Source organism: Echinops telfairi, unplaced genomic scaffold (assembly GCF_000313985.2).
Source record: "Echinops telfairi isolate 266 unplaced genomic scaffold, ASM31398v2 ScPeMD7_7468;HRSCAF=8506_0, whole genome shotgun sequence".
Taxonomy (NCBI): Eukaryota; Metazoa; Chordata; class Mammalia; order Afrosoricida; family Tenrecidae; genus Echinops; species Echinops telfairi.
This window is the reverse complement of record NW_022111369.1, coordinates 98,950,754-98,958,611: the sequence shown is the minus strand read 5'-3', so window position 1 is coordinate 98,958,611 and position 7,858 is coordinate 98,950,754. Positions and strand designations below refer to the sequence as shown.

Here is a 7,858-nt window from a genome sequence, read left to right as displayed (position 1 = left end):
TATTTCGGGTGGCTTAATTTGAGTGGCACAGCAAACTACTGTTATTTGTTGTGGGAGAAGTTCTTGTTAATGCACAGGACTGTAGGTATAAATATTACTTCCTGTTAATAATGTTGAGTAAACTGCATTTATGTGTTGAGTTTACTTCTAGCAACTGTGCTCCTACATAATTTGATTGTCCGGCTTTCAGACATGGATTTAAATCTTTGCACAGCTGGGAGTTAGCCAGTCACATTGTATTTGCGTCTGCTTATGGAATCCGGAAAATGACCAAACTCAATAAGGGTAGCTATTTCAGGACTTTCTACTCTTTTTAAGGTACAAAGTTATGTCTATAGAAACTTGATAATGAGAAGTAATTTAACTCTACCTCAGTTTATTGAAACAGCAAGTCTGAAAGTAGACAGTTTTGAACTTTCCTTTCAATTGCTACAGCTGCTTAAGAAAACATGGGATATTGTATTCATTTAAACAAAATCAACACATTATGTTGATGTTCTTTGAGGAGAATAAATAGCAATAATTGACTTTGACCACATTAGAAGTCATTATTTTCACTGTTTACCTTGACAACTATAATTTTCAATAAATGATCATCGTTTACCCAAACCAACAAAATAGTTGCAGGGTTAATGTTCTGTTAATAACACCAAGCATATAATATTAATGTATACGGAAATAGACTTAAATTGTTGTTATTAACATTTGTGCATCAAGTTTGAACAGCTCCAGTGGCCATGAGAGTTAGTTCAGACAGCAGTTCAATCAACTTTTCTTTAGCCAACGTTGTTCAACACCAGTAGAATTAAGACTCTGGGGGCTGTTGTATTCATTGGCTTCAACCTTTTAGGAAGCCCTCGTAAAACAATGCTGCCTGTGGTTTACAGATATTGTAAGTTCTTGGCCTGGCCTACTTCATTACTATTGTGTTTCATGGTCTATTTGCATGTTTCTTTAGCTACCATATCCTGAACAGAGTTGAAAATGCTTGGAATCCTTTAATCCTGAAAAATGAAACCTCCGTGGGCTGAAAGAATGCCCATCGCTATTTAGCCCAACTACCATTTCTCAGGAATGACAGAAACTTATTCAAGTGCGTGGGTCATCAAACGTATCCATTGAGTGTTTGGATGGCTCTGGAGCAAGGAGCTTACAGTCAAATGGATGAGATGATTATGCTTAGGTATATGAAAAGTTTCATAGCCATATAGTAAGATGAACTAAAAATAAAGTTCATATTAACTATCAAATTAGGGGAATAGCAGACATCAGGGATGTACTACCCAGAGCTCCTTGGCGCCAGCCATTTCATTATCAACCTAGCGTTCAGTGATTAGTAGCCTTTAGTCTTAGCTTGTAGGCTTTCTCTTTCTATTAAGCTGTTTTTTCTTTCTGTGACAAAGGGATTGGTACTTCCATGGCAGAAGTCTCACCTTCCATGTGGAAGAGCCAGTTTCAATTCTTGTTTTCATAAGTGTTCTCTATTTTACATTTCTTGGATCTAATATCTGTTTCAATGGCTACATAGAACCTGCAGAGAAAATTCATGATTAAAGGGTTTCTTATAGAAGTTAACAAGTTGTAATATCAATGAGAAGTGCCAAGGTAATGTTGCTCATGATGACGGGTTACAGGTTCTTTGAGATCTGTTAATAAAGGCCCATACCACTCTACTGTAAGCCTCACCCAAAGACATTCAGCTCAAGATCTGTGGGCCAGTCAATCCGGCTCTTTAAATTGTCTCCAGAGGTGCTCCACTCCGGTAAGCCTCAGCTCATAGACACTTTGCTCCACTTTTGTGGGTCAGCAAGCCCAACTTCCTTGAGTGCCCAGAGGTACTCCACTCGGCAAAATCAGCCTCCGGCACAAAGGCAGTTAGCTTTTCGCTCTCTGTGGGCTGAGAAGTCCGTCAGCCTGTTCTGTGCTCTGGCTCTTGGTTCTGCTGCTGCTCCACTGATGGCACAGCTGTCATCTACTCTCTCTTTGCAATGTTGGTAGTTGTGATAAGCTGGATTCTCTAGAGAAGAAAAAACAAAACAGTGACACTTGCATGTATATGTATATATATAGAGAGTATAAAGAATTGGCTCATACCATTGTGGAAGCGAGTAAGCCCAGTCTGGTTAAAGCCTGTGAGTCAGAAACAAGCTGATGACTTCTCCTGACTCCTCTCTAGCTGCAGGGACTGATGTAAGTAGGATGATGAAGCAGGAAGACTTCAGGCTATTGGATGCTGAGGTGAATGAATCCAAACTTAATGTCTGCTAATGACTCCAGGGATGGACAAATGATATAGCAGGTGGACCTACCAGATGAAGGATCCAAATCCTGCAGAAGAAATCAGCTCGCTGCCACGCTGTTGATTTCTACTAAGAGGGGGCCCCAACCTGAACGAAGCCTCCTTCAGTCATATCAAGACTGCGACCAGATTAAGGAGGTCTATTTTCCCCACAGCTGCTGGGAAGCATCACAGAAGATCCCATCATGCAGTTGACACCACTAGGTTAGATGATATCATGGGAGAATCCTGGCCCACCCAAATTGACATAAAACCTAACTGCCACAATAGTCAAAGCATTTTGAAATCTATTCTTTCCATCCAGCCATGCATTAATTGTGATGTTTCTGTTAGGTGATAGTTCTTGGGTATACATGTATTTTGTGTGACCCTGTAGGACCGATTAGACCTGCTAGTTCCATAGGCTTCTATGGTTGTCATCTTTATGGAAGTATGGAGAGTAAATATGCCTTATGTGATATACGTGTTGCTATTGGGTTGATTCCAACTCAAAGCAACCCTGTGGGATGGAATAGAACCTCTCCATACGGTTTCCAAGGCTGCAGTCTCGTTGGAAGCAGGTTCCCACATCTTTGTGCAGTGGAGTGGCTGCTTCAAACCACCGACCTTTCAGTGAGCACTTAACCATTGTGTTTCTGGGGCTCTTTTAGGGGAGGTATGTGGTGCTAAAATCAGTGGGAATGCAGTTTGTGCTCTCAGAGAGTTGACAGTCTTTGTCACCGTGTTCCACCAAATTCCTAAAGGTACTCAATGGAGAAAACATGTTCATTTTTAACGTAATCTGCTATGGATACCATTTGTTTGCTGTAAAAGTTAAGAGCTAGTATGTTTTAGCACTTACTGGCCAGGAAAAATAAAACCCTGTTATCAAATATGAGTAAGTGCATGTCTCCTGTACTTGTTTTAAAAATATCATATTTATGGGACTAAGGTGGGTTGTTCTGCAGGAATATGTGAAGACAGTAAGAAATCCCAGCTACCATTTATTGAATGGTTTCTGTGTGCCAGGCACAGTCCTCATTTGAGACTCCAAACAAGCCCATGAAAGAGGCGCCATTAGACCCATTTCATAGGTGTCAATACTGAGGCTGGATGAGCTGAGTCCATGTAGCTCATAAGTAGCAGAGCTAGGGTTTGAATCCAGACACCTTGGGCTTGGAGCTGGTGGTCTTCACAAGTATGCCTTCCTATGTCTCCAGTCTGATGGCTCCTGCGGTTTCCCAGAGAGCCACACCTGGCCACCGAGTGCTCGCTGCTCCCTGCAAGCTTCCTCCGAGAGGGCTCCAATTAGTACATCGGAAGAGTTCATTGACTAAAGAGGCTCTGAGTAATTGGTTAATGGGCTTGGGGTGAGTAGTGTCCTCTGGAGGGCTGTTTCCGCAGCCTGACACATTGGGCAGTCAAGCCTACCATGGTTTATCCCACTCCACAGGAGCAAGCCCTGTACACTAATGCTGTTAGTGAACGATTATCTGCTTAGAACTCATGCTTGATGAACAGAGCCTGGCTCTGGCTTTCAGAAGGCCCCATGAGGAGTCCAGCAAGCAGGCCCTGGATGGCCTCCAGTCTAAGCACATTCTGGGGCCGCCTAGCAAGGGGGAAGAGTGCTTATTTTCCACATAGGGATTATACAGTGGGGCCCGTGGAAGGATTTTTTTTTTAATCGAGGCCATAATTTTAAGGATCCTGGGACTGCAATGGTTAAAAGTGCTGAACTGCTCACAGAAAAGTCAGAAGTTTGAACCTATCAGTTGCAGTGCCGGAGGAAAGACCTGGTGATCTGTCTCTGTCATGATTTCAGCTTTAAACACCTGTGGGACAGCTCCACTCAGACACACTGGGCAGCCAGGAGTCTGCATTGACTCGAGTGTCCACAACAAGAGTGACCACAACAACAGCCACAACCGCAGAGTCTGAAATCTGAGTCAAAGGTCCGTCAAGTCACTGCGACTTATGATTGTCTGGTCTCTTTTCACAGACTCCGACTTTCCTCTCCTAAAGGGGAGAGGGCAGCATACAGGAGAGCGTATAAAGCACAACCTATCGAACCTTCCAACCAACCAACACGTTCACTGTTTGAGCCCACAGTACCTTTCCGGGCAGGAAAGGCTGGCGGTCTGCTGCTCTAAAGATCACAGCCAAGGGTCTCCATGGGGCAGTTCTGCTCTGCTCTGAGGTGACAACTGGCTTGATGGTGTCTAACAACCACAACCACGACAGGAGAGCTTTTACTTTTCAAGGTAGACATCTCTTGTTGTTAGACTGAGTGGACTAGAGAAACAAATCCAGAGACACTCGTGGATGGATAAGAAAGAACTTTCTATCAAAGAGAAATCCAGATCAAGTCCATCCGTCAGCCATTAGCCCATAAGTGCAATACAATCCCCCAAATCCTTCTTCAGACTCAGTAAGCCACATGCAATGATACAAAATGCAGGAAGATCACAGGCCAGTGGGCACAAAGTCTTGTGAATCCAATGGCACTGGAAGCATCTCAGCACTGGCATGGCTCTCCACATGGCTCCTCCAGCTCTCTGAAAGTGGCTCTCCAACAGGAAAGGTGGAGGGAGAGGGAGGATCCAGACTTAGTGAGCCATTTATCTTGGTTGTGCCTTCCATTGAGGTCATCAAGCTGCAAACTGAGAGGCTAAACCCCATCCCTACACTTTATTTATCAAGTTGACATGAGATTATATAACTACCACAGTTATCAAATTGTTAGGTGCTATCACTCTGGTTCTGACCCACAGCAACCCTGTGTACAACAGAACGAAATACTGCTTGTCCTGTGCCGTCCTCACAATTGTTATGTCTGAGCCCACTGTGGAAGCTGCTGTTTCAATCCGTTTTGTCAAGAGTCTTCTTTTGCAACAAATAAATACTACCCAGCTCCCTACTTACCTGAAATTAAGCGCTGGACGGTCAACAAAAGTTGGCAGATCACCAGTTATTCTAGGGGAGAAAGGCAAGGCAGTCTGCTTTTGTAAGGATTTTACAGGCTTGGCAATCCTATGGAACAGTTCGACTTTGCTCAATAGGATGGCTTTACATCGGGATCAGATGGAATCAAGATAGTGTTCGCTTTGGTTTTTACTCTTGTTACTAGTAGCCCCTCAAAAACTCACTGCTACCGAGTCAATTTGGAGTCATAACAGCCCAAAGGGCAGGGTAGAGCCGTCTTTGTGGGTTTCTGAGACTGTAATGCTTTATAGTAGTAGACAACCTCATCTTTCTCCCATGGAATGGCTGGTGGTTTCAAACCGCTGACTCTGCGGTTAGCAGCCCAATGAGTAAACATGATGTCACCAGGGCTCCACTTAGGTACAGCCCCTACATGGTGCAATTGATTAAGTGCTCAACTATTGACAGGTTGGCGATTCAAATGCTTCTAGAGGTGCCTTGGATGAAAGACCTGGCGATGTGTCTATAAGTCTACAGCCTTGAAAACTCCTACAGAGGGCTGTTGATCCCTGAAAATGTGGAGGTGCCAGGAGTTGCAATTGACTTGAGGGCAACTGGTTAGGTTTGGCTTTTGGCATCTTTGTTATCTAGTGCTGCTGTAACAGAAACATCACAACTTTTAAAGAACAGACTTTTATTTATTTCTAGTTCCGGAGACTCAAAGTCCAATCAGGGTTTTAGCTAAGTCAATTATTTTTGTCAGTAATCCTGGGCATTTCTTAGTTGGTAGATGATCCTTACATGGTACCCACTTTTCCCCATTGAATGTGCTTCTCTCTATGGCCAATCTGATCTCTCTCTTTCTGTCTCTCTGTCTCTCTCTCTCTAAATACACACACACACACACACACAGCTTTATTGGGAAAAAATATTGAATGCTTCATGAATTTTCATATTTTCCTTGTGTAGGGGCCATGCTAATCTTCTCTGTATTGCTCTAATTTTAGAATATGTGCTGTGAAGCGAGGACTAATCTGCTCTTTTTAAAATTTAAAAGCCATTAGGTTTAGGACCCACCCTATACCATTAACACAACCGAAGAAAACTCCTTTTTCCAAACAGGATTCCATCCACCAGTACAGGAATTCAAGACAGATTTGGAGTACATAATTTAATCCATAACTAAAGATTAAAACCAAGGGTTGTTTCAAGAGTTAAATGAATTTATAAATATAATATCCTTGGAAGAATGGCTGGGCCACAGTGTACAATCAACATGTTAATTATCGTTGTTGTTATTTAGTACTATTATTATTTATATCTGATTTTGTAGTGCAAAGTGAATGGAACTTGAAAAATGTTTATGTTTGGTTTTTCCCTCTACTGCTTTTGAGAATTTGGGTGTCATTTCAACTGTCTGCCTGGCGTTTTCATATGAGATGGCATAATACCAATTGCATAGAGTTCTGAAGTACACATGTGATTTTCTCATTCTCCTACTGAGAACTCCCTAGTGGTTTATCATTGCTTGCAGCATAAAATTTTGATTTCTTAGCATGGCGAGCAAGACCTTCCATGACACGGTTTCTACACACTTCCCCGGGGTCACTTTTGCCCTATCACCTTGATTGATGCATTGGGTTATGCCAACTTACACGTGGTTTGTAGAAGGAACACTGGCCTACTTCTAGCCCTTTCCAACCTCTTCCTCCTGATTCATCTTCAACCTATCCTTTAAGAGCATCATCTACTCTAAAGAAGTCTACTTTGATGCCTCATCTCCTAATACCTTCATTGAGTTTGAAGTTTTTCCTTTGTAACCTCATGAAACCTAGCATTCACCCTGATTGCTGTGTCTCATAACTATTCCCTACTATTCTCTCTAGCTGAAAAGACAGAGGAACCCGTGAAGATTGGGATTGAATTGTTTTTATGTTTATACCCCAAGTTGCTTGGCATACACACTGGTTGAATGGAAGAATAAATATCATCCTTTATGAAAATAGGAAGATGCAATTTTCTATCCAGAATTGTCTTCGATGTCTAACTCATTCTGCTCTACAAGGAGCTTACAAAGGTCTCCATAGTTGTAATTTATTACCCAATGCATGACTTTGAGAACATTTCACATGCACCTTGTGTCTTAATTTTCTCATCTGGTAAATTGTAAGTAATGATAGTATTTACCTCCTGTTGTTTGGTGTGCTAAGTCTGTTCTGACTCACAGTGCCCCTTAGCGCAATAGAATGAAACATTGCCTGGCCCTGGGTCATCCTCACAATTATAAGATTGTTGAAAAAAGCAAGTGATAGATGTGTAAGTGAATAGGTATATTTTTGAAATTCTTAATATAGTGCTTAGAAACAAGAAATGCTCAGCAAAAATACACAGTAAATGTGAACCACTGCTCTCTTATTTGTTCCAATATGAAACAAAATTTATCTGATTCATTTAGTCAGGAAAGAGTTTCTCGAGAGTAATCAATGAAAAAGGAGGAGAGAAATAGCAAGTAGGTTGTCTTGGCCTCAATGAAGTATTGTATAAAAAGAGTGGATATGTTTAAAACCAAATAATCAATATTTATCAAGAAAAACAGCAGTGTTCAAAGTCTTGGAAATGTCTGACATGAGTCAGAGAAAAACAAAAAACAAAAAATGC

The 7,858-nt window shown here is 41.9% G+C and overlaps 1 protein-coding gene and 1 non-coding gene across 2 annotated transcripts in view; one reads left to right on the top strand and one right to left on the bottom strand.

Annotated features, from left to right (window-relative positions):
• LOC101662446 (cytosolic beta-glucosidase) overlaps positions 1–7,858 on the top strand; it is a 163,321-nt gene that overhangs the window by 125,711 nt on the left and 29,752 nt on the right. The window lies entirely within an intron of this gene.
• On the bottom strand, positions 6,125–6,230 carry LOC115873353. The gene has a single exon (XR_004048360.1). It is a non-coding gene; the product is annotated as a U6 spliceosomal RNA (small nuclear RNA).